At 43.9% G+C, this 25913-nt stretch overlaps 2 protein-coding genes and 1 pseudogene across 21 annotated transcripts in view; 2 read left to right on the forward strand and 1 right to left on the reverse strand.

The window, feature by feature from the left end:
* The window catches only part of MAGI2 (membrane associated guanylate kinase, WW and PDZ domain containing 2), a 1118509-nt gene that overhangs the window by 1088377 nt on the left and 4219 nt on the right, over positions 1–25913 (forward strand). The gene's annotated exons all lie outside the window — the stretch shown is intronic.
* Positions 5973–18151, forward strand: LOC141578233 (large ribosomal subunit protein uL13 pseudogene; annotated as a pseudogene).
* PHTF2 (putative homeodomain transcription factor 2) overlaps positions 12012–25913 on the reverse strand; it is a 175812-nt gene continuing 161910 nt past the window's right edge. For 8 of the 15 annotated variants that reach the window (XM_074367590.1, XM_074367591.1, XM_074367588.1 and 5 more), the window contains 9 exons: positions 25696–25841; positions 24897–24965; positions 22158–22247; positions 21342–21491; positions 20787–20894; positions 18763–18946; positions 17587–17830; positions 16889–17010; positions 15886–16154 (listed from right to left, as the gene is read on the reverse strand). The gene's annotated coding sequence lies outside the window, so the exon portion shown is untranslated. Of the gene's footprint in view, positions 12588–14854; positions 14921–15885; positions 16155–16888; positions 17011–17137; positions 17831–18762; positions 18997–20786; positions 20895–21341; positions 21808–22157; positions 22248–24896; positions 24966–25695; positions 25842–25913 lie in introns of those variants that run through there. The other 7 variants (XM_074367580.1, XM_074367579.1, XM_074367589.1 and 4 more) reach the window with 7 other exon arrangements.

Genomic DNA, 25913 nt, shown 5'->3' on the forward strand with positions numbered 1-25913 from the left:
TTCTTTGAGGCAGTAGCTCAGGTTCAGTGGGGAAGGGGAATATCAATCGTCCTGCCAGCCGTGCTAAGTAGGAGCTTGCAAAACAGACAAATGCTGATAGAACACAGTCTTCATTCCCTACCAGGAAGCTCACTGACACAGGAAGAGGGTGCCCATCAGTCAGGAGCCTCAGGTGGCAGCGGCAGCATGGTGATAGGTGATGTAGGTAGAAACGCATTGCCAGGTTATTCAGTTATTGCAAAACGTGCTGTGACAAACGTGGCATTCTCTGTGCCTTTCTGTGACCTTGTTTATGAACGTTTTTGTGAGGTTATTATCTTATTCGTTTCATCAGTTCGGAAGCCCAGAGCCCCATGCTGGCCCCCTGAGAGAACTGTTCGCCTCCTGAGGACAGAAGCTACGGCTGCTAGCTCAGCAGTGCTGTGCTTCGCTCAGTGGTGCCTTGCACTGCATTGTACGAATGAATGAATGAGTGACTGGGGAGGAAATAGCAGTCCCTGCCCTCCAGAAGATTATGGCCTATTTGGAAAAAATAAAAAAAAAAAAAGCATTCCTAAGACTGAAGGACTTCATAAGAACATAGTACATACACACACTCAGATGAGGATGATACCTGGAGAGTAAGTTGAGCTGGTGGGAGACTTTCTTAAGAAAGAATTCCTACCCTTCCAGTTGAGCATTCCAGGATGGAAATTAAATTCTTTTAACTAACTATAGCATTTTTTGCCTATGTTTCTATTTCTACTAAACTCCATTAAATATATACATATATATAAAAAACTTTAAATATACATATATTTAAGAGAAGGTGCAGAATAAACCCAATTCATGAAAGAAAGTGGAATTTTCCCCTTCCAGGTGATTCTGAGGGAGATCTCAGGGGAGGACGAGTGTGCTTGAAAACTCCAAAAGCTGGAACTAAGCCTTTAATACCTTGCAGCAAGCTGGAAGTTCAGTTTGGACTGCTGAACAGAATGCATCAAAATCCAGTCAATTATTTTCACTTCTATTTCCTAGCAAAGAGTAAACAGTTTTCAGCTGACATTTTTTTCTCACTTAGCCTTTTCATCATCCTCCTCCATTCGATCTTTCCTCAATCCACCCACTGCAGAAAAATGGATGCTTCTGCTTTGAAACAGGAAGGACACAGTGTGGAAAGGGAGCCCCCGAGAGGGAAGAGGGCCACAGGCTTCTGCTCGTGCAGAGACCTGAAAGGAGAAAATCCAGGGAAGGGTTGATGACATCCTCCCAAATTCCTGGTTAATAGATTCCTCCTGAGAGAAAGCATTTAGAGGCCTTAGCCCCACTCTTCTGTCTCCACATAGGTACATATTCTTGTGGCAGAGACATGGCCTGTCTGTCCTCCCAGGTCCTCACCCGACTTGGGGGCCAGTTTGACCAGGGGAGGGAGAGGAGGGACAGAGCACCCCCAGCCTGCTGATCTGCTGAGTCAGAGGCCGCCACAGCCCTGGGACTCCCTCTTTGTCAAGGGCTCCAAGGGGCCTACAGGAAGGGCTAACATTCTGAAACAAACTCTTAGGATAGAAATTTAAAAAGGCTGTGTCTTAAATCTTAGTTTTGAAAATGTTCCTAGTGTCATTCTGTGACTGCATTTGTTCTCCAATGATGCATTTTTTAAGGTAACTTTCACTGATTTCAACAAAACAATACATAATTAGTTATAGAATATCTCAAAAACAATCAAAAGAAGGAAAAACCCTTCCCTCTTTTGAAGACCTGACCATTTTGTTTGAAATCTGCTTTATTCATTTGCCAATACGTTTAGACGACCTGTCCACGATAGTAAATCTCCTTCTACACATCATTTTTCATGACTGCTTAGCACTATGTTGTATAGTTGATCATTTAACCCATCTCCTATGTGGACTTCTGTTTTTATAATTTTTCCACTGTTGTGAAAAATACTACAAAAATATCTTTGTAGCTATATCTTCCCATGTATCTGACTATATCCTCAGGATCACTTTGAAAAACAAAACCATTGCATCCTCACAGGAGGACAGATGAGGGCAGGGGATCATATGGAACCAGCTTTGGGAGCTCCTCCTGGGTGATGGAGTAAAATTTGTAGTAAAATATCTTTTCCAATAGCCAGGCATTTATGAGCTCTGGCAGAGGCCATGTAATCTAATAAAAAGTGCCCAGAGCTGAGAATCAGTGCAGGGCGGGAGGGCCAGGCGGCCCCACACACGCAGCAAAACCCCTCGGGCCCTGGCCGGCCTCTCGGGGCTCCCACGCCTTGTTTGTAACATAGGGAAACAGCTGAACTGCAGGTTCACTGACCACCCCTCAGGCTGCAGCACAAAAGGACCCTTCAAAATTGGAAACGAGAGGACAGCCCAAGAATTACATCGTATTTATGTGAATGTGCAGTTTGTTTTACTGTTACCATCCCTTCTGTTTTGTTTAGTTTGTTTTTAAACAGCACTGACAGTATTTCTCAAGAAACAGAGGGCTATGTGTAATCTCATAACACGCTTCCTTGACAATTTAAAAAATCGTAAGCTTTCCCAGATAACTCAGAAGTTGCCTGCATCTGGGTATATTGTATTTCTTTGGGGGAAGAGCAGTTAGTCAAGAGGAGTCTCAAGCCCAGGACACCACTGCCATTTTTGTGGTTTTCTTCCCAAGTGTTCTGGGCAATGAGAGCGTTTCAGGCACTCTGGGGATGAATGCTGAGCAGGCTTCATTTTCTGATGGCAGACCTGACCTGCCGCACCAGACCTAGAACACCTGGAGTGCCCTGGACAGTGACAGGTCCGGGGCAGGCTGATGTCCAAGGTAGGGAGTGGCCATCACCAGGACCCTCTGGTTTCTGCCTTGAGGTATCGACCACCCAGCAGAACAGTTTTGAGCCCATTCCTGTTGACTTGAGTGTGGAGATGCTTCCACTTGGGGAACTGGCTGAGTTGATAATATTTGAGGGAACCAGTGGAGCCCAGGGTAACCAGTTATCACTCTTCCTGGTAGCAATGCCTTAGCCAGTAAATATGTGCTGTTTCATTAAGAAAGTTCTTAAGAAATGATGTTTTCAGCAGGCAGGCCTCTGAGAATCCCTTAAATTAGGTGAAGGCAGATCAGACCCAAGGGAGAATCATCTCCTCGTTGTAGCTCAGAAATCTCAGACACGAGGAATTTCTGACCACACTAACCTACAAAGCTGATGTACAAACAAACATATTAATTTCCTTGCATTCTCTGCACTTACTCAGTAATATTCCCAGCTGGACAGCAGCAGCCTGTGGAAAATCTGCCTGTGTTATTTGGTTGCTGCCAAAGCAGACATCCCTGGCACGTTCAAAAAGAGCTGCCTTGTCTTGTGTGAGCACCTTGCCTGAGCTGAGAATATTCACGTATCCATGCTTCACTTGAAATAGCCATCCTCTTGTTTTTAGCAAGATTGGCTTAATTTGAAGAGCCTATAGTGTGGGAAAAAAGACTAAATGATTCGGAATACTGGTCCATAACATTGGTCTAAAACCATCAGGCAATTTAAATATGAGGTCCCTAAGGTTCAAACAGGTGTATAGCTAAGGGTAAAAACTATTCAAGGACAAAACGGAGGATGAAAATGTATTATACAAACACTGCTGTGGCACTTACTAAATATGTAGCAGCTAGCAAAGAGAGTTGAGGCCACTTCTTAAGAAACATGGAAAATTTGGACAACTGCCTGGTGATTTAAGAAATTTTCTCTGTTGTGAGAGATTTATTGGCCTTTTACATAGGTATCACACAGCCTTCATTATCAGTCCCAATGCATAAAATGGTATTTGAAAAGAGAAATAGTGGCATATTTCATAGGCCAGCAAACCATAAGATCTTAGAGTATCTCATTGCCAAGAGCCCAAATGTGTGGAAAATTACAGGTATAAATTCTGAAGTCCATCGATGTTCAGTGAGACCCCGAGTACTTGGAGTTCTCATTTTCCCCTTCTGAACTAAATAAGAAAACATTGAGACATCCCTGCAGTGTTTTAAAAGAAGCATCGCATGGATAGTTTTGCTCTGCTAGGTGTATTGTTAAAGGAGGGCATCAGACGCAGTCTGTTAAGCTGTATCCTTGGAACTGATGGGCTTTGTTTATCAGGTTCAAATAGATCCCCCTACCTCCCCACCTCCACGATTTGGGGGCAGAGAGGAGGCGTTAAAGGCTGTTAGGTGCTTGACTGCAACCCACTAAAACATCATGGAATTGCAGTCGTGTCTGCAGCCATTTGTTACGGGCTAGAGCAGATGACAGTAGTAAGTACAGAGCCCCTGGCCGTGATTCATGCTGGAATAACAGCTCAGATAGGAGCTCAGTCAGGCAGGAGTGGCTGAGCAGCGTAACAGGCGTTAGCCAAGGTGTGAGCGCTAAGTGAGAAGGAAAGAACCTGAGCCTCGGGCCATAGCCCTGCTTATCCTGAGCCAGAGATAAAGCACCTCTCCTTCCTCATCTCCACATGTGTTTGCAGTTTGCAGTTTGCAGTTTGCGGTGACCATTCCAGGGAGAAGCACTTGACTGGTCAGACGGGTGATGTGGTGCTGATTATGACACTGAAGTGATCTGAGTTTCTGTCGCATCTTTTACTTCACAGCATCTCTTACGTCGTGTCCTTTAAACAAAGGCAGAACATCCGAAGTTTGAGGGGGACAGAACAGAATACATTAAAAATTAACTTTGAAACCATTTTTTAAATGCCTTAGCTTTCTTTATATGTAGTGGAAATTGCTCAGAATGCCTTAAAATAAGAACAGAAATCAACAAAACTATTTATGTTGGAGACTCATTCTTGGGTGAATGGAGGGCCTAGAATGTATCGCTCCCCCAACCCAAAACTAGTGAGAAATGAAAGTCCAGTTTAGAATAATATGAGGGTAGTAAAGAATATCAGAAAGAAAAAAACTGGAGGGAAATCCAAATTTGTAATAGTATTTTTTACTAAGTAATAAGAAACACTGCTCAGATAATACACTTTTATAAATGTATTATCCTGAGTGTGTCCAACATATTACAGGTTGGTAATGAGAGAACAAGGAGGAAGATGAGTGACTGATGACTTTCCTGTTGACCATCGTATGTAGACACAGGCATGGGTGAGAACATGAATTACAGACACAAGGACTTTTAGGCAACTCTCAGGGGGAGTCACTGTTTTCTCCACCCAGGCTTTCCTCCTGAAATATCCCTATAAAAGGCAGAACTACCACAATGTAATACACTCTGGATGTGGGAGACATGCCAGTGAGGACATTATAATGTCCACATGGTTATCCATTTCATTTCAGAGTCTTCATTCCAAAATATCCCCTGGGTGAGGCTTTCTCTTGAATTCATTCATTCCTCAAGTCAGTTTTTGGTGCAAGGTACTTTTGGCACTGAGAGGAACAGAAAGATGAATGAACCACATTTGTTTCCTAGTAGGCAAAGCCCACACAAGTCTATCAAAAGTAAATATTAGTCAACAGGTGCTCAGAAGAGGTGAGCAAAGTGCATCTTCCCCTGTGAGCTTATCAAAGAGGACTTCAGGAACTTGGTGGCATTCGAGCTGAGCCTTGAACAACAGGCCAACTTTTAAGTGGCAGAGAAGCAGTGGGGCAATCCAGTCATAAGCAAAATCAGTCCAAGTGAGGGCTTGAGAGTTAAGGCAGGTAAAACAATTTGGCCGGAGGGTGAGGTGCCTGTCAGAGAAACAGTGGGAAGGAGGGAAGGCCTACCATGTAAGCTTAAGCCAGGCCGTAGAGGCCAGAAAGTGGAGACAGTCAGAGCAGTGGGATTGCAGAAGAGAGGCTGGCAGTGGGGCAGCAGTGGGAACACTGCAGCATTGCAGATGAGCAGAAACGGGGGCCTCAGCGAGGGCGGGAGTGGAAAGGCAGGCAGAGACTCAAGGAACTGCCAGGTACCTTATTAAGGGAATGCGGGGGAGAACAACCCTGAGGCTTGGCTCCTGAGTGACTAATGGGCAAAGATGTGGGGGAGTCAAGATGGTGGCAGTTCATCGTTACAGAATCCAGGGGAGCTCAGCAGCCTCCTGAAAGGCAGCATGATCCACGCAGAATCTAGGCTGGTGCAATTACAGGCGCACCAGGAGATAAGCCCGTTCATTTTCTTCTCCTCAGGCAGTTCCATGCCAGAGCTTCCCCAGGCAGCTGAGCTAGACTGGTATCTAGGAAAGAAGATTCTTCTCCCTCCAACCCCATTTTAATAGTTTTCGCTGGAGAGTTTACTTGTGGATGATCTAAATCATCCTGTCCCAATCTCTTTCCTTTGCCGTTAAGACAATACAAGCAGAGCACATAACACCTACCCTCACCCTTTGGTTCTTTGTAAGAAGTGTCCGTTCTCTGACTAGTTGATATCATCATTTTACATCCTTTTGATGGGGGGTTGGTCTATACATCATATAAGGATTGATAAGCAGTTACCTAGCTATCTGGCTAGTGATGCAGAATGTCTTTAAGCTACTTTGTATCACCAGTTAATACATTTAATATTTCATGTTGTAAGCCAACATGCAAGAAGTGACTTTTAAATCTTTCAGCTCATATATATTTTCATCTGGGAAGAACATTTTATTAGCATATTTGATATCATCTCAAGACTTAATAGGGGCTTAATTCTATTAATAAAAACTAATTAAAAAATCATCATCCGTTTAAATTATAGCTTTTGATTTAGTTCTTTCCTGCTTGGCAAATAATGGTTGCTGTAGCTGTCATGCAGCCAGTCCGTAGCTAGCTTTGTTCTTTTTAGAGTTATCAGTTATTTGCTAAGGGAAGTTGATTAAAAGTAACAGTCTCAGAGCTCCCTTTGTGGCCCCACAACTTAGCCGTAGCTCAGCTTGTCAGAGATCTGGGCAGATATTCAGCCTCAAATGAAGCTGTCCACTTCTTCTCTTCCACAGTCACCATCTTCAGCCCACAGGAGCCATGTCGAAGGCAACTGAAACTGAGTGGTCTGCCAGCCTCACCTATGATGGTCCAGGTCATCTCAGTTTCATTCTTATTGGGCCTGATCCTGGAGACATTCCTACTTCTGGGCCCTTCTAGGTCCCAGAGAATGTGGGATGCCTTCCCTTGGTATTAAGTGCCTGGTTCCTCAATTTCTTATTCGAGTTCTGGAGATACAAGGCTGCCAGGTCTAGGGACACCAGAGACCATCTGGTTCTTGACCTTTGTGTCCACAGGAAGGATGCAGAGCTGCTCAGTGTCCAGTAGAGCAAGTGGCCTAAGACTTATGTATTAGGACTTAGTATGGGATGGCTGCTGGCAGGGAAGGAGTAGGGAATGTGGACTGAATATCCCTGTAGAGGTTTGCTCCTTGCCTGAAAGCAAACCACCAGGGGGAGGACAGGATGCCTGTCCGTTCACCAACAAACAGCCTCTGGTCTCCCAGACCATGGCGGCTAATAAGGGCATTGCCATAGTCACCAAACATTTTCAATTACAGGAAAAGCCACCTTGTTTCAGTGTGAAGCCAGAATGCATCAATTACAGAAAGTCTGTAGTTTGATCTAGCCCTGGTTCCAACTAGGAAAGCTTTTGAGCCACCACCACCCCCCACCCCCCCAAAAAAAAGGAAAGAAAGAAAAAAGCAGTAGCCAAGAGTAAACTAGCTAAGTAGCTGCCAAGAGAACAATTGAGTTTTTCCCTCACATGGTCTCATATATTAAAGTTAGCAGAACGTGATTGAAAAATAAGCATATGACGCTCCTATGGTTCTTTTCTTTTAAGGAAGAAGCCTCAAACCAGTCTGTCTTAAGGGAAGTTGGTCAAAGCAATGGTGAAGCAGGAAGGTCAGGTGATTTTGAAAAGTTAAAACATTTCTAATTCATCAAGGCTTACTAATTTTTAAATTAAAGCACTTTCACTTGCATCCATACTCTTTACTAAGAAAGAAAATTGCACATAGTTGTAAGTGAAATGGGCTCTGATTAAATGAATTTTCGATCTCAGGTAAAGACAGAGGGCTTACCCCATGTTTATACATAACCATAAAATTGTTGGCTGGAACTGAAAAGGCTCATGAAGATGCCATTATTATTTAGGTACTTTGTCTCAAAAATATATTTCTGAAGAATTTTTCTGCATCTTATCAGTGAGTGTATAACTCTATTAATGTGCTTAACAAGTTAAAGTAAGATTTCTCAGTCTGTTGCCATCGAACAAGTCTTCTGTACAGCTGTGAAAACAAGGGCAGGGATGAAAAGCTCTACTAAAGCTCTGCATTAAGATAGAGGGGTTCCCTAGTCCAGCAAAAGGTGGGGCTGGAGTCTGAGGAGATCCTGGTGCCACTGTGGGTGGTTCTCAAACCTGTCATTTTGTCCCTGGAATGGCAGTGACAACAACCAACCTGTCTTCCTCATGGCTGTGTTGGGAGAGGAAGAAAAAGTCTCTACTCTCACCCTACACACAGACACACACACACAGAGACACAAAGACAACTCCTACTTAAAGCTGCAATATTGCCATTAGAAATAGTTGATGACAGTCTTAGAAAGAGAAAGAATGCCCCGGGAACTCTGGATCCTGAAAAGGGAACATTAATAGTGCTGTAAATTTGGGGGGGAGAAGTCATATTCTCTTAATGAATGTTTCTCATAACGTAACGGAATAAATAAAGATGACGTCCTCATAATAGAAGTACAAGTTATGACACAAATTATGCCCTTTTCCCATTTGCCTTTAATCAAGCTACCCTGAGAAGATGAAAGAGTAAAGAGAATGAGCTTGAACTTGAAAGAAATAAGATTTCTACCTGAGTAACTGTCTTGGTCCACTCATTGTCATCATTCTGTTTTGCATGTGCTTTAGGTTAGAGTTTGGCGCAAAAGTCCAACTTAGTAAAAATAATAGTGACACTGATAGTACATTAGTTCTTGGTATTTCAGTTTTTGAGACTGAAACTTTTACACCTCTTAAGGTTTATAATGGTTTCCCCTCCATAAACTGAGGGTGCCTGTGACCAGGGAGAGGCATTACCAGCAAGGACTGATTTGCCTTCATTCACTCTTTCCTAAAACAGCAGCAAGACAAACTGACCGTGAGGACATTGGCCGCACACCGGTTAAAACTTCTTGGACTTGCTTGACCATTCAAGCTTAGATGCTAAAAAAGAAGGTGCTGACAGGCCATCCTTTAGGACTCTCTGAAACCAGAACCTTAATCTAGCTTTGACCAATTCTTTCCACCCCCAGAGGTCAAGAGAGCAGCTGTACTTCTTTAAAAGATTATTCTAAAACTTTAAGTTTCCAGTACAACTTCCTCTTGATCTTCAAGGCTGATATGAAGCTCCAGAGCACAAATCCCCCCCACAGATGTGTCCCATCCCAGATTCCACCTGCCACACCCAGAAGCAGCAGGGTCTGTCTGGCTCACCTGGGGTTATCTGAAGCCTTTTCTTTAACCATTTTTTATTAACATACAGTCAGCTTACAATGTTGTGTCAATTTCTGGTGTACAGTATAATAGTTCAGTCATACATGTACATACATGTATTCTTTTTCATATTCTTTTTCATTATAGGTTACTATAAGATACTGAATATGGTTCCCTGTGGTGTACAGTAGGACCTTGTTTATCTCCTTTATATATAGTAGTTAGTATTGGCAAATCTTGAACTACCAGTTTATCCCTTCCCACCCTCCTTCTCCCCTGGTAGCCATAAGTTTGTTCTCTATGCCTGAGTCTGTTTCTGTTTTGTAAATAAGTTCATTCATATCTTTTTTTTTTTTTTTTTTAAGATCCCACATGTGTGGTATCATAGGGTATTTTTCTTTCTCTTTCTGGCTTACTTCACTTAGAATGACAGTCTCCAGGTCCATCCATGTTGCTGCAAATGGCATTATTTTATTCTTTTTTATGGCTGGATAGTATTCCGTTGTATAAATATACCACAGCTTCTTTATCCAGTCATCTGTCAGTGGGCGTTTAGGTTGTTTCCATGTCTTGCTGCTGTAAATAGTACCTCTGTGAACATTGGGGTGCATGTACCTTTTTGAATTAAGGTTCTCCCTGGATATATGCCCAGGAGTGGGATTGCTGGATCGTATGGTAAGTCTATTTTTGGTTTTATCCAAGGCTTCTTATACCAATTTCATTCACTAAAATGTAGCAGAAATTTCTTACTCTTTTAAGGAGTTGTTGTCAAGTAATACAGGTAAGGAAAATAATATATTCCACTCTCTATTTGTATAGTGTATCTTTCATACAAGGCAACTTCAAGTAGTTTAATAAGAACTTTAAGAAGGAAAGTAGTTAACATTTAACAGTGATGGAAACTGAGGCCCAACAGAGGTTAAGTGGTTTGCCCAAGGTCATACAGCTAATAAGCAATGGACAGTGTGCTGGAACCCGTCTTCTGACTTCAAAGCAGTGTTCTTTTCACTGAGTTGTGCCCGGCTGGCCTGATTCAAAGGCTTTACTCAGCTTGTTTCAGGGGTGCTGGTAGATTCTTGCATATTGTATATATTGATGTATTGATGGACTCCAGGGTCTTGAGGGTCTGGCAGTCGTGTCAGTCGGCTGTGTTTGGCATCTCCAGGGGTCACCAGCTGTAATACTCTGGATATGGAGAAAGCTGACTCGTTCAGAGTGATTCCAGGAGATTCAGTCCAGTCAGGCCTTCAGAGAGTCTCCAGGGGACAGAGTTTTTGTGGTTAACCAGTAATAACGACAGCATTTAACTCACTTTGCATTTACTTCATATCGACTGTGTGTCTGGCACACTCACGGCGCCTTGGTTATTGAGCTCACTCAGCCTTCATGCACACTCTGCGAGGTGCGTACTATAACTACCCTTGTTTCACTGGTAAGAAAGCCAAGGCTTAGAGAGCACTGGTTGGCCTTGATCACGGAGGATGATCAGAGACTGGAACCAGGGCAATTTGACTCCACAGCGCAGACTTTTAAAATACTGTCTTAAAAAGCAACAGGCACCCCCATTGGCTCAGGGCCTGTGACGTTTGCCAGAACAGGAAAGAGCTGCCATTTTCTTAGCACAACGAAACTATTGTGTTGTTTCTCTTTGGGTCATTTATCGAAGTATGTCAATGTAGGCAAAGAACGTATTCTTCAGCCACTGGGAACCCGAACAAAGGCTGCATGACCCTGACTCTTTGGGGTCAAGAGCAGAACTCTCCAAAAACCTTATTAGAGGAAAGAGAGGATAAGGGAAATAAAATTACTGAGCTGAGATCAGGAGGAGCCATTTAGGACCCATGTTTTCTGTACTCACAGATGATTTGAGTGTGTATTTTAATGCAATCACCCTTCAGCTTTAAAAACAGACCCTGGTAAAGGGAGCAGCTTCGCCTGCTCAGTCCTTCCTTTCTGACCAGCCTGGGGGCTGCAGGCCCTGTGTCCACGGGAAGGCGTCGCCACTGCCGCTCATTCGCTCCCCACCAGATCTCTTCGCCTTGTCCGCAGAGAATCCTCACCTCTTAGAGTAGGGTTCTGTGAGATGGTGATGATGATGATTTTAGAAGGAGGGCTTATTTAAAGAAGGCCCATTAAATGAACTACTCAGAGGGACAGCAGAGCTTGGAATCTGGTAGATTCTGACCTCCACTTTCAGGCTGGCATTCAGGGAGCTGGGTTTCCAGGTTGACGGGAGCCTCCACTAGGGCAGAGGACTCTCCAGCTTCATCCTGAAGTCTCAGGTGACTGGCCCTGAGGGAATGTGGCCAGTGGATTTTCCTTTGCACCGGTGCTCACGATAAAGCACGCAGGCTTCAGGTAAGAAGTAGACATGGCCACTGGTGCTAAAACAAAAGAAGCCTCAGGTGTTTTCCGTCCTCCCCCACTACCATACAAAGCAGAGCAGCTGATGGAGGGATCAAATGATGCATAGGACGCAGGAGGGCAATGAGCTTTCTCCCCAGCTGCTCACCCTCCACTTTGGGCACAGTGGCAGGTGTAGGCATATCTTCAGGCTCCAACAGAGTTATCTAGACTCCTGACAGATGACCTACGAAAAGACCAGTCAAAGGATTAACACTTCTCCATCAGCCGTTTAGCATTTGTTTATTTCTGTGCAAATCACCAGTCATTCCTGAGTCGAACCGTATTGAACACGGAGTGATGTAACAAAAGGTAAACGTGAAGAGCATCTAATCTTCTCAGGTGAAAAGTACGTGATTCCCATTATCCCCGTAAGGCCCGCCAATTCTGAGGTGGCCCCGGGTGCAGGTTGGAATCACCTGCCAAGTTTTATAAAAAACCCACATCTGGGTCCCATCACCAGAGTCCGTGATGAGTCCGGGTGCTTCCGCCAGGGGATTCTCCTGTGCCTCCAGGCTGAGACCCGCTGCTCTACTTGGACTGGAAGCGGAGGAGGACATCCTCATTCCCAGTGTAGTTTCTGGCCTCTGAACCCCTGTGGGTGACCTTGCCAACTCAGGGAAAGTTGAGCAAGAGGTAGGATGGGGCGTTCCTCTTCCCTCCCTAGGGCTGAGCCGGCCAGGGTCTGGGATCACAGGGAGGAGAAGCCTGCGGCCCCGCCGGGACACCGCCGTGGGGTGCTCATCCTTCTCGGGTCCTTGTGGGGCACCAAGCTCGCCTCTTTGCTCCTCCTGTGCTGTGGTCTGCGGAGAGGGTGGGAAAGATCTAGAATTACGCTCTAACCCCTTCTTGCTTGCATGGGGCCCCCAAAGGAAGTTGCTTACCCTCGGGTGCTTTCCATTGGAAAACATATACAAAGATACCTCCCAGCCAACGAGTGCACCAACGGGATGTCTCGAGAAAGCTCTGGCGAAAGGAGCCCATTTGCAGGGTTATTAGCATTACGAGTAATGACTTCCCTGCTGAAGTCTAATGTCTGTGTTAGAACGGCTGCACGTGTACTGGGAGCTGTCCTATGAATGACTCTACCCACACATTAACGTGAGGATTAATCTCGTGGCCTGCAGAATGGTATTAGCCAGTTGCTATGAGGTTCATCTCTCAAAACTGCTGATTTAGAATGCAAATCTCAGGTGGCAGTTAGGCGGTCTGATCCCCTCCACCGAGGGTAAGGCCGAAGAATTAGCAGTGTCTTAATTACTCATCTGCGGGTCTATACTCTTCAAGGCTGAGCCAGAATGCAGGAAGCCTATTGCCCTGGAAGAACCCACTACATTTTCCAAAAATTTCTCCAGTTCATTTGTTTCAAGCACCTTTGAATTCCTTTGGCATAATCGCCCTACCCTTTGTCAACACAAAGCACTTGTTTAAACGACTCAATCAGATCATGCCATGGGCGACTGTTTCCACTTATTACGATGAACTGCCTGTTTAGCACCAATGTGCCAGGCACGTTCAACAGAAGAGGAAGCTTCAAAAATGATTTTTCTTTCTGCTCTGGAGGCCCACAGAATAAAAACAGCCTGCTCAGAGTAAAGAAAAGATTATCCTCACTGATGAGGATCAGTGATTGAGGACATTTGGGAAAGCAGGTTGAATTTTCCAGATGAAGAACAACAAGACTTCCTTCTTGCCATTGATCCTCCTATTGACCTAGGACACAGAGTAAATTGATTAAAGAGACAGTGAATTTCTGCTTTTTCACAGGCCAGGAAGAGATTTCTCATGGATAAACGAATGTCACAAAATCCCACTGAAGGCAGGAATCTGGTACTGTTAGTCTTCATCCCAACGGTGGCACCATAAGGCACTGAATAAACACTTTGTTAGATTAATTCAATGTGAGGCATCAGACTGATTATTCCCAGCACTAATCACAGCTGTAATTTAGAGCATCAGGTTTTTTTCCCAACAGCTTTTCAGGGAGGAGATTGTCTTTTTTTTTTTTTTTTTTTAAAGAAGTATGAGCAGTTTACAGTGTATCATTTTGTGGTGTACAGCACGAAGTTTCAGACATGCATATAAATACATTAATTCCTTTTAAATTCTTTTCACTATAGGTTACTACAAGACACTAAATATAGTTCCCTGAGCTATACATTAGAAACGTTTATTTTATGTATAGAGTATATGCAAGTATCATTTTTCCAATTTATTCCTTCTCAGCGCCCCCCCCAAGATAAGTTTGTTATCTCTCTGTGAGTCTTTCTCTTTCGTAAATAAGTTAATTTGTCTCTCTTTTTTTTTTAAGACTCTACTAAATGATACATGGTACTTTTCTACTCTTTCTGCCTTCCTTTACTTAGAATGACAATCTCCAGGTCCATCCATGTTGAGGCAGATGGCCTTATTTTATTTTGTTAAAGCTGACTAGTATTCCATTGTATAAATACGACAACCCTTTATCCAATCACCTGTTGATGGACATTTAAGTCATTTCCATGTCTTGGCTATCGTAAAAAGTGCTGCTGTGATCATCGGGATGCAGTTATCTTTTCAAAGAGACTTCCCTGATTCCTAGGATACATGCCCAGGGGTGGGGTTCCTGGATCACATGGTAAGTCTATTTTTAGTTTAATGACGAATCTCCATACTGTTTTCCATAATGGCTGCTCCCAAACTACATTCCCATCAGCAGTGTGGGAGGGTTCGGTTTTCTTTACACCCTCTCCGGCATTTATCATTTGTGGACTTTTTCTCAATGGCTTTTCTGACTGGTGTGAAGCGATAGCTCCTTGTAGTTTGGATTTGCACTTCTCTGAGAAGTAGCAATATTGAATATGTTTCTGTGTGCCTATTGCCCATTTGTAGGTCTGCATTGGAGAATTGCATATTTAGATCTTTGGGCCGTTTTTGGATTGGCTTGTGGTTTTGTTATTAATAAGTTGTGTGAGCCGTTTGTATATTGTGGAGATGAAGCCCCTGTCACTTGCATCGTTTGCAAATATTTGCTCCCATTCTGTAGGTTATCTTACTGTTTTATCATTTCCTTTGCTGTGGAAAAACTTACGAATTTAATGAGGTCCCACTGTTTTTTGTTTTTTCGCTTTCATTCCCATTGCTTGTGTTGATTGCCCTAGGAGAAAATTGGTCAGAGTTATGTCGGATGATGGTTCACCTGTTTTCTTGCTAGTGTTTCCGACATTGTTTATTTTGATGTCCTTTTTTATGTCTTCATGTTTATTCTCTTGGTGTTAATTATAGATACTACGTTTCTAACTGTGGCTTCCTCTTTTCTGTAGATTCATGTGTTCTTATTTATAGATGTTTTAGTAGGATAGGTCAAGTATTTATTTTTATTCTTTTATTTTTTGTTTGAGAAGTTCTTTATTGCTCCTTGTACTCTAAAGTATAAAGTTTCTGGGTAGAGTATCCTAGATGTGGTCTTTTTTCAAATTTAATTGAAGTGTAGTCAATTTATTTGTCAGTTTTTGGTGTACAACATAATGTTTCAGTCATACGTATACATACTTATATTTGTTTTCATATATTTTAGGTTGCAGGTTATTCTCATTCAAGACTCTGAATATAGCCTTCCACTCCCTTCTGGCCAGCAAGTTTTGTGTACAGAAATCAGCTGATAGTGTTACATGGGGCCCCTTGTAACTTAAGTTTTTCTCTTGCTGCCTTTAGAATCTTTTCTTTAGCTTAATTATAATATGTCTTGGTCTGTTTGGGTTTATCTTTGGGGGGACCCTCTGTGCTTTCTGTACTTGGATGGAAGTTTCAGTCATGACTTCTTCAAATACCCTTTCAACCCCCTTTTTTGTTTCTTGTCCTTTTGGGACCCCTATTACATGTAAACTGGCATGCTTTATATTATCTCTTAGGTCCCTTATGTTGCTTTCATTTTTTTCACTTGCTTTTCTGTCTGCTGTTTCGATTGGGTGGTTTTCGTGATGCTAGTTTGGTTTTCCTGACACCAGTGCTGCTTGTCCATGGGACACTTTGAATAGCAAGGTTTTAGCATTTCATACAATTTTGTGTCTAAAAATTTTCATAATGTATGTAATATGTTTTTTTCATTGAGCAGGACAGTAATACAACAGAATTAAGTTTTATTATATCAAATGATGTCTGTGCGCTATATAGATTTGTATACTGATACATACACATTTATTTCAAGTATACCAGGTCTTTCCACAGTTCTCTCAATGATGAGGGTTGGTTGTGGTTCCATTTCCAAGAGAGGAGCGCTCTCCGACTGATGTATTCATTCTTCATTCATTTGCTGTTTGTTAACACTCAGTGTGGGCCCAGCACTGTGTTAAGACTGGGGTCACCACAGTCGACAAGACAGATCACAGTCCCTGTCAAAAAGGATTTGTATTTGAGAAGGGAAGAGGCACAAACTGTGGTAAACATTGTGAAAGAAATAAAGGAGCTGAAATAGAAAATAACCACTCTGGAGGAGATGGTGAGAGAGGCCTGGCTGAGGAGGTGGCACTGAAGCTGAGTGGTCTGCTCATGTGAGGCAACAGGGGGCCAGGTGTTTAGGCAACAGCTGTGCACACAGCCTGGGAGCCACTTCTCCGTCAGCAGCACGTGTCCTGAACAGAAGGGGGCTGCAGTGCAGGCATGTCGCCCTCCCGGCTGAGTCTGCATCGCTGCCAGCAAATGCACTGCCGACCTCTCTGCCTGCCCGGCCTGTGTCTGTCTGGAGCCCTCACCCAGCTGCACTAGTGCTTTCTGCAGGGTTGCTGGCACACTAGGATTTTTCTACTTGTGCACAGACCTGTAAAAATCCTAGGACCTGTGAAGCCATCATCTGCAGTGATTTGATAGTCAAATAGTGTTTTGGGTATTTCTTCTCAGTTCAATTTTATTTCTGACTCCCAACAAAAAGCCTTTTCATTTTAGCAAAAGATATTAAACATGCTGGAAATCAGCTATTACATATATCAGGCCAAAATGCTACAGAAATTGATACCCACTGGTTTGTTTCTAGGAAGACATGGGGCTTTGTTTGCAGAAATAAAAATTCATGGGCAGCCTTTTTCAGAACCCAGTTAAAAAGGAGAGCTTTAAGGTAAGGCATACTCACTGTCTGGACGGATGCCTCATGGGCTCAGGTCCTTTCTCAGGTGGGTTCTCCAGGAGGTAGATCTACCAGCATCTGTAATTGTTCATCCTTCTCTGGGGCTATAGCGCTGCTCCCATCGTCTTCTGCAGGATAAATGGGAAACAAGCAATAAAACTCACCTCACCTTTTGCTTCTTTTGCGAACTTTAAATAAAAGTGACATAAAGGCTAAAAGGGTGGAAGGGGACAAGCCGTGCTCAGCGTCACCTACCAGAGAGGCCCCCGTATCTCACGCGGCACCCTTGCCTTACGTAAGCTCACGTTCCCGCATTGTACTCATCCATAGCAGACTTGTTACTATGACTTATTTGTAAATTAACTTTCTGGGTCTTCCACTCTGAAAGTTAGGTCCACAAGGACAGGTATATTTCTAGTGCACTGATCTGTATAATGTAAATAGTAGATGCTCAGTAAGTATTTGTTCAAGGAGAATAATGAACTGCTGAAGACGGCAGGAGGGCAGGTTTGGTACTGCATGGCTGAGGCCATCTGCTGGCACCCATGCACCCGTGATGGCCAAGCAGGTACTCTCGGCAGGAAGGTGGTGGTCATGTGCCGTGACGCCATGAACACTGTTTCTGGCAATTTCTCAGAAACAAGTTAAAGTGCCTGGCCTTCCTCTGTGAGCATGTGAACACCAGCTGGTCCCACGGCATCTACCTTGTACAGCCCCAGTCGCACCCTTTGGCCTTCAGAGGAGGCCTGTGGCCCACAAGACACAGCGAGGCGGGGGCCATCCTGACTGCCTGCGGTGCTGGATGGGATCCCTCGACTCTCTGACAAGAAAACGTGGATGGTGGTTCCTGCTGTCCTCAAGGTTGTGTGTCTGAAGCCTTTGTGAAAATTTGTCCACCTGGGACGCTGGGCTCAGGAGGTTGGCTGGAGTGCAGAGGTGACAGCCACCCTGGAAGAGAAGAGGAAGAAGGCCAAGTTTCTTTACTGGAAGAAAGAACAGCTCATGGGCTACAGCAACAAGCCTCCAGCCCCCGGGCCTGCTGGTCTGAGCTCAAAAGACTATTCCTTGTGCCTGATCTGCCCTTCCTCCAGCGCCACCCTGGGATGTGGGGACCCATGGGCAGACACCCAAGTGCCACAGGCAGCCTGTTGACACACAAAGGGCCTTGGTCACGACTTCTGATTGACTTTTCTTTAAAAAGTTACTTCATTCTTAAACAAACACCTCAGAGCTGTGCCAGCATAATTTGTCTATGACTTTCTTGCTCATCAGTAGAAGGAACGGTTACTTCAGTTTCAGTATTTGCACAAGTGAGCTTGAAAACTAATTGGAGGGGAACCCTGCATTGTGAGTAGGGCGTGTGTCTGAAACATCCCACACAGTCATATACGATCCTCTGCTGCTGTCAGAGTAGACGAGAAAATGCCTGTGGAGGCTGCGCCTGGTGTGGTACAAAGGTACTTACAGATTGTCAGGCTGGGGACACATGCATCCAAGGGGTTACGGGCACTGCCCTTGCTGCTTACCTGTATTTTGTGATCAGAAATGAGCATGTTTTTAAAGAGGGGGAGAGGATGGATAGAGCAGCTGGCTACTGGATCCCAACACAGATGAGAGGACAGTATTTTTGTGTGTGGTAGGGGGAGGACATGTCTAAGGATAGCCTTGATAAAATATGGTAGCACGACGATTCTAGACACAAGAGCTTTCTTCCATGAGTTGATTTCTTTTTGAATAGCCACAATTGTTAAAAAGGGACTTTATTTCCTGGGGACGTGTTGATGGGGATACAGCTGCACGTCACACAGTCTAGAAGTGAATTAACCTGACGCCTGAGTCTTGTCCCTGGACGGCTTACAGGGAACATCTTGTTTACGTACCCCAGAGGTGTGGATTTAACGAGTCCAAGAGCATCCTCTGAGTAACTCATTTCCCCTTCTTCCATCTTGGGCGAGAGGTGGCTGTAATCTGTCTCCATCATTTCTCCCATGAACCAGGTACGTTATGGTTGATTATTCTCATCCCTTATTTCCACTCTCTGCCATTTCAGACAGGGCTGTATTTCTGTGATGAAGAACATGATTCCAGAAAAGCTTTGAGATTAAAGATGCCTTCTAAAGATAAAAGTAAAACCTCTTTAATTCAGATTCCGTTAGCTCCATAAATTCAGAATTCATTATCAGTTTCATGGGGCTGAGACTTATCTTAGACCAGTGGTAAGGGAGGGAGGGAAGTTACTAAGCCAAGTGGTGGGGAAAACATTGGCTAGAGGTGTAACCAATTTAAAAAACCCCTTCACACCAGGGTTTAAAACAGTTCAGCAGCAGTGAGCGGTGGGTATAGCTCAGTCACAGAGCACCTGCTTAGCATGCATGAGTTTGAGTTCACTCCCCACTATCTCCATGTAAAACAAATTACCCCCCCAAAATATAATAAATGAAGATACTTTTTTTTAGAAGTTTATCAGGACTATTTTTTAGTATTTTTTAAATTGAGGTATAATTACAGTAAAATTCACCAGTTTAGGGTACACTTCTACCAGTGTTGAAAAACCCGTACTGTGATATAATCACCACCATAATCAAGATACAGAACAATTCCATAATCTCCCCAGATTCTCTCATTCTCCACTGTGGTCAAGCCTCTGGCTACCACTGATTAGTTTAGTTTACTTGTGTCTGTTGGAGACTGTCACATGAAGGGAATCACACAGTATGTAACCTTTTGAAGCTGCCTTTCACTTAGCATCTGCGATTCACTCGTGTTCTTGGGTGTTTACCCAACATTCTTCCTCTGCAAGTTGCTGGCTTACTGTTTCTGAAGACAAACAGGTTCAGTCTCTACTCACAGCGCTGAGGCTCCAGGTGACCAACACAGCCTGGGCAAGATTCTGGGAAGGTCAAGTCTGTCCTTCCCAAACTGGAAATGCGCTGCAGACATTTCCAGCCCCTTAGGCAAAACTTCCCTGTGCTTTTGTCTCCCTTCTGTAAAGTCCAAATGCCAGCTACTAATCTAAGAAACTAATCTATTAAAGAATCTGCCCTTTCTCCTTTTATTACCCGCTAATGGGGCTTTTTGCATTTTAACAGGGGCTTTTCAAGACTCTGCTTTTTTCCTGCAGTAATTTTCAAACTGTTCTGTTGGAGCGTCAAGATTCCTGAAAAACGGTCTGAAAAGCCACTGTAGGTGGGCGTGGGGGTGAATGGCAAGACTTTGGACCCATCCAGCCAACCAAAGCAGTTACATTTTTATCTGTTATATACTGGGCTTTTCTGTAAGATTTTATTTGAAAAGAAGAATGTGTTGCTTTCTGAAACATGCTTGGAATAAATATACTCCATTATTATTAATAACCCTGTCTAGCCCTGAGATCTTCCCTCTCAGCCATGGAGGTAAAGTTTGCTACAGCTTTACTGCTGCTGCATCTTTGCATCAAACAAATATGGTCACAATGTTTAAGGTTATTAATGTTTATAATACCTAGTTTACATCTCTCTGGTAATAAAACTGAAACAAATACATGTTTGAAGGCCATTAACAATGCCTCCAGACTGGAAACAATGCTTCAGTAGGGGCAGAAGCAAAGTAAAATAATTTGTTCTCAAAATTTTTTAAATGCATATTTTTCTTATTTGTACTTTGTTACAAAAAGCAATCACCTCAGTGATGGTTGAACAGATCCAAATGAACCATTATGGTTTGAACACATCCTTAAAAGATTTTTGTTTTGAATACCACATGATTTCCCATTACTGTCCTCTGAGCTACTCTAATCATTTTTATATTTTCCTATATTATTCTAAATTAGAAGAAAATATATTTCAATACAGCTGCATAAGTATTCTCTAACCCAGCCAACTGTAGGTTGAACCAGGAAAGGTTTATTATAAGAAGTAACACTTACCAAATCCATAGATCTCTTTGCAGAACTTGTATTCATTTGAGCAAAGGATGTAAAAAGTGTTTCCAATCTCTGAGTATTTTCAATTCAATTCAGATTCAGAGTGTGACACTGAAAGGAATATTTTTAAAGTACATATTATTATCCCCGTCCTTAAGAAATCTAATTTCATTATTCTCTGATCCCAGCTTGTATGTCCAGCATTTCCACAAATCAGAACCCTGACTATGGTGACTGTTCAAGGTTCAAACACACGTGGCATCTCAGAGTCTCCATCTGGAATAACGATGCTCTGCCCCTGACAGCCACGTTAGGGGGAGTTTCTGTCACTCTGCCCCAGAAAAGGTGGGCCCCATTTCTCAACCAAAATACCGGCCAGCAAAGGGGTCTCGGGGTGGCGTTTCAGCTGAGCCTGTGGAACCTCTCCCAGTTCATAAAGTCACTCAGCAACTGTGCCCCGCCCCCTCCCAGTTGTGCAGCCTTGAGCAGGGTTCCTGAACTCTTTATGCTTCAGTCCCCTCATCTGTAAAATGTGCGAGTTTACATGTGAGTAAATACCTTTCAAGGGTGTAGAAGAGTGCTTGGTCCCTGAGAAGCACCATGCTCTTAGCTGTTGTCATTATTAGTCACACCAACAGTGGTAGCAGTATTGTTACCTTCCTGAAGACTCTAATCCAGAAGGCAGCCACGGGTCTCTGAGTCCCAGCCCTAGAAAGAGAAGCGCAGGGACTCTTGCTCAGGGCTCAGGGGAGGATGCAGCCCAGTCCGGGAGCCCTGGAAGGCTGTCGGGTGACGGGTGGGGCAGGAGACGGGCCCTCTCTCCCTGCGACAATTGCCGGCTTCCTTCTAAGGGGGTCCTTTTCCCTTCAGCACAGGATCCAGTGAACTCTTCCTTGATTTGAGTTACATTCTCCTCTTCCGTACACATTTTTGCTGGAGATAACAGCCGCTTGGGAAAACCATAATGCAGATACTTATTTACCACAATAAGTAGTTTATTCCTCGCAGGTCACCTCTCTGTCACCTGGTTATATGCCATAAAATAAACAAGCCGTTGAAACACAGTAGATAAGGGTTTGTATTTTTTTTAATCCCAAGCAGATGAAGTAAAAATGCATTTTATTTTCCAGTATTGCTGGTCTCCTACAAGACAGTTTAGGAGGTCATACATGTTTTAACTCAGCAAAAATGGTGTTTGTGTGTAATTTGGGTATATATTACTAATACGTAATTATGTACTAATCAGTCTGTTTTCTGGGAGAGATCCAAGCTGGCTAGAGCTGACCGCAGGGAAGGGAAGAAATCGAGCCTAACTTCAGGGAAGGGACTTGTTTCTCCCCAGATGGTGTTTAAGACATTTAGGGTCTTACTTACCTGTGGCTTAATCTGAACATTCACTGGCACGTTGACTTATGATTCTCCAGGGATGAAGCTCCTTCAGGCAAAGTCATTACATCGTGATGGCTGATAAGATTACAAAGGGAAAGAACATCTGTTAAGTCAGATGTACTCGGACCCAGAACTTCTCTGTATCCCTCCCCATCCCAGGGGCCACAGGTGAAAAGCTGAGAACGCGTCCTAATGGACCTTCTGTCACTGGCGTCAGCACTCTTCCCCTCAGACGAATTTCTTTCCTCTCCCACTTATACACAGTATCATTTCACCACCATCCTCCCTCTGAAGGCATTTGGTTTCAAGTTGTCCACTTCCATTTGTGGAAAAGATTTATTTATTCACCAGATACACACTGAACATGTATTATTGTGTCAAACAGTATGCTGGGTATTCAGTCCTCTGTGATGAACAAGACCAGTGTGGTCACTGCCCTCATGAAGCTTACAGTCTACTAGTTGTGACTGATGTTCATCAAATGAGCAGGCAAATATGTAATGACAAATTGTAAGTACTATGAGAAAATAGAGACGAGACACTCTTGAGGAGAGCGGAGTACCTGCTGGGGGTTGGGGTCCTCTGGGGTGATATTTAGGAGTCCTAAAGAGTGAAAGAGAGCTCACCATGTGAATCGCTGTGGGGAGAACCTTCCGGGCAGAGTCATCAGCAATGACGTACATCCCAGGTTACAGAATGAGCTTGGCATGTTTGAGGAACTGCACAAAGACCAGTGTGGGTGGGGAATAGGGGGTGAATGGAGATGAAGCTGGGGAGGCTGGCAGGGGCCAGATCATGCAGGCTTTTGTGGACCATGTTAGTAATTTTGTATTTTACTCTTAAAAGCGGTAAGAATCCACTAAAAGTTTTAAGCAAGGGAATGACGTGATCAAATTTGTCTGAAAGAGGCTGTCGTGGATGCTGAGTGGAGAGTCACTAGAGGCAGGAAAGAGCGGAGTGGGTCATGTAGTAGCCCAGTGAGGAACAAGAGCCCAGCAGGCCCATCCCTTGGGTGTGGTAACTACGTTAGCTGTCCTGGGCTCCGAACTCAAGGGAGGGTGTGTGGTTCACAATATACTGCACGTAACTTCTGTCCAAACAACACTGAAATGCAGTTTGGAATTTCCTGTCTTTACCAGTGCCCCCAAGGGTCTATGAAAGGTGCCTGCACTGTGGCCTCCTTTTAAATGTGCTTTTCGCAGGCAGCCCACGTGGGCTGCATCCTTCCAGGACTGCCCTGGATCTTGAACTAGGATGGTGAAAGTGCAAGGGGTCACGAGTTGACAGAGTCCATGTATATTTGAAGATGAGACTAAGAAGCCTTGCAGGTGGATTGTATTGTGAGATGAGGGAGAGAAAGGAGTCAAGGATGACACCCAGTGATGGGAAGATAAGGAAAGAATACAGAATAGGCTTGGGAAGAACAGGTTTCTGTTTGGGGCTTTTTAAACTGAAGATCTGAAGATGCCAGTGACCTGTCTGAGCAGAGAAACCGAGCAGGCAGGTGGACACATGAGCACAGAGCCATAGCACAGAGCTCAGCAGAAGCACCTGGGAGGACTGTTGTTGTAGAAAAGACCATAAATAGACAAGAACACCTAGGAGAGATGATGAAGAAAGCAAATGACCCAGCCCTGAGGAAGGCTACATTGTGAGGTCAGGTAAAAGAGAAGGAACCAATGATGTAAACTGAGAAGGACTGGCACAGGGGGAGAATAAAGAGCAGGAGGATGGAGCATCAGGGAGGCCTAGAGCCCAGCTCTTTTCGGGGAGCAGTCAGCCATGTGAAATGTGGTGAGATAAAGCCGCGATGACACTGCGAGGTGTCCTCTGGATTTGACGGCAGTAAGATCATGGGTGAACTTGAAGAGAGCAGTTGCACTCAGGTAAGGATGAGAGAGGGCAGGTGGAGGAAGCCAGTTTTGGAATAAAAGGCTTTTCCCTTTCTCATGATAGCCATTGGGCCTAGGGACGTTGTTTGGAAAAAAGGGCTGCAGAAATCCCAGCCCACATGGCTGATTTTGTCTTTCTAGGATGCGTCCCTGTATTTCTAATTCCAGTTAGAACATCTCCTACAGGAAGAGTGTGTGAAGCTCATCCTCCTGGGCAAGAGCTCTGAAGCGAACACAAGCACATGCTTTAGCCAGTGGCCAGGTTCGAGGGAAAAAAGACAGGGATGGGGGAAGGGCGGCTGAAGTAAGGTTCGAAGGAACCAGAACTAAGTGTGGTTAATTCTTCTGGTTACTGCACGTCAAAATTCCACAAAAACTCGAGTTTGAAATGTTACAGAAGCGCTCCCCCTGCCCTCTGCAGTCTGTGTCACCCTGACAGGCAGGTGAAAGGTGGGAAAGGGGCCGCTTGGCACCTACCCTTGTTGCTTCACGGAGCTTTGCAGGCTCATGCTCGGGGCGGACATCGCAAGTCTGCTAGCGAACCAAAGAATTCTTGCCCAGAAAAATGAAAACTGTGGACCCACATATATACACGTCCATCTTCAGATCACTTTGCTTTATGATCTAGTCGTTTTAATTTTGGACTAATATTCTTAATCAGCAGTAGCTTAAAACATTTTAGCTTTTTAATCTTTCCCATTAAGTATTTAATGATCTATAAATAAATGCTTGCAAAATATTTATCATGAGATTCTTTTGTATTTTAAATAATTTCACCTAGTGTATCGTTATATGTAAGACATTCAGAAATAAATGCTAAAAGTATTCTCACCAGTGCTGCGGTCTCATTCCTGTTGGTCAGCAGTGGCCACTGAGCATGTCCATGTCACATGCTTTAATCCTATTTGCAAGGCGACATGTTAGAAAAATTTTCTAAGTAAAAAGAGTCAAGAAACCAGCATTTTCCTCCTGGCTGACCCACTCTGTAACCTTGGTCAAGTTACTTAACCTCTCTCTGCTTCAAGTCCTCCCCTCAGGAAATAGTGTGACTAGTATCACCCTCCCTCTGTCTCAGAACTGACTTGACTCTACCTCATGTGATGTCATGGTGGGAAAAAAGAGCTATTAAAATGTGAAATATTATCACCCTGGTCCAAGTCAGAGATTGCTACTGCACAGCGACCCTCCAGTGAAGACCACTTTTAACTCCTTCAGACAGTACCTTCCTTTATGGGTGGAATTGCCACCTCCTATCATGTTTCATTTTAAAACTAACCCAGCCAGAAGCAGAACACATTTGAATTTTCATTGAAAACATGTGCATTTGAGGATTTCAGAATATTCCTGGAGGTAACCAAGGATACGTGCAGCAGAGCAACACCTTCCACCCCACCCCTCCACCCCGGGAGCCACAGCATGTGGGAATAGCTGACTTACTGCACTTATTTAGAATCTCACCTGTGTGTTTGCTAGTTCATGTGGCCAGATCACTAGTAGACAGCCACCAAGGCACAGAAGAAAAATCTGACTCAACTACATGTGAAAAATCGTTACAACTCTCTCACTGCAAGGTGCTTTTTTCCCTTTGAAGTGCACGTGTCACCTCTACGAGGTAAACGTTGCATCCCTACCTTATAAATGGAGAACTTCAGGCTTAGAGAGATTGAGTAGTTGGTCCCAAATCACATTGCTGGTAAATGCTGGAGGCAGGAGTAGATTCTAGGTTTCTGATGCTTTTCTTGGATGCTTTCACCAAGTGAACATAATGGATAACAATCTATGGAAAGAAGGAAGAGAACAGTGTGCCCTAAATACTCCGTTCAAATTTCACATCAAAGGAGAAATTTAT

This window comes from Camelus bactrianus, chromosome 7 (genome assembly GCF_048773025.1).
Source record: "Camelus bactrianus isolate YW-2024 breed Bactrian camel chromosome 7, ASM4877302v1, whole genome shotgun sequence".
In the NCBI taxonomy this organism is placed as follows: domain Eukaryota; kingdom Metazoa; phylum Chordata; class Mammalia; order Artiodactyla; family Camelidae; genus Camelus; species Camelus bactrianus.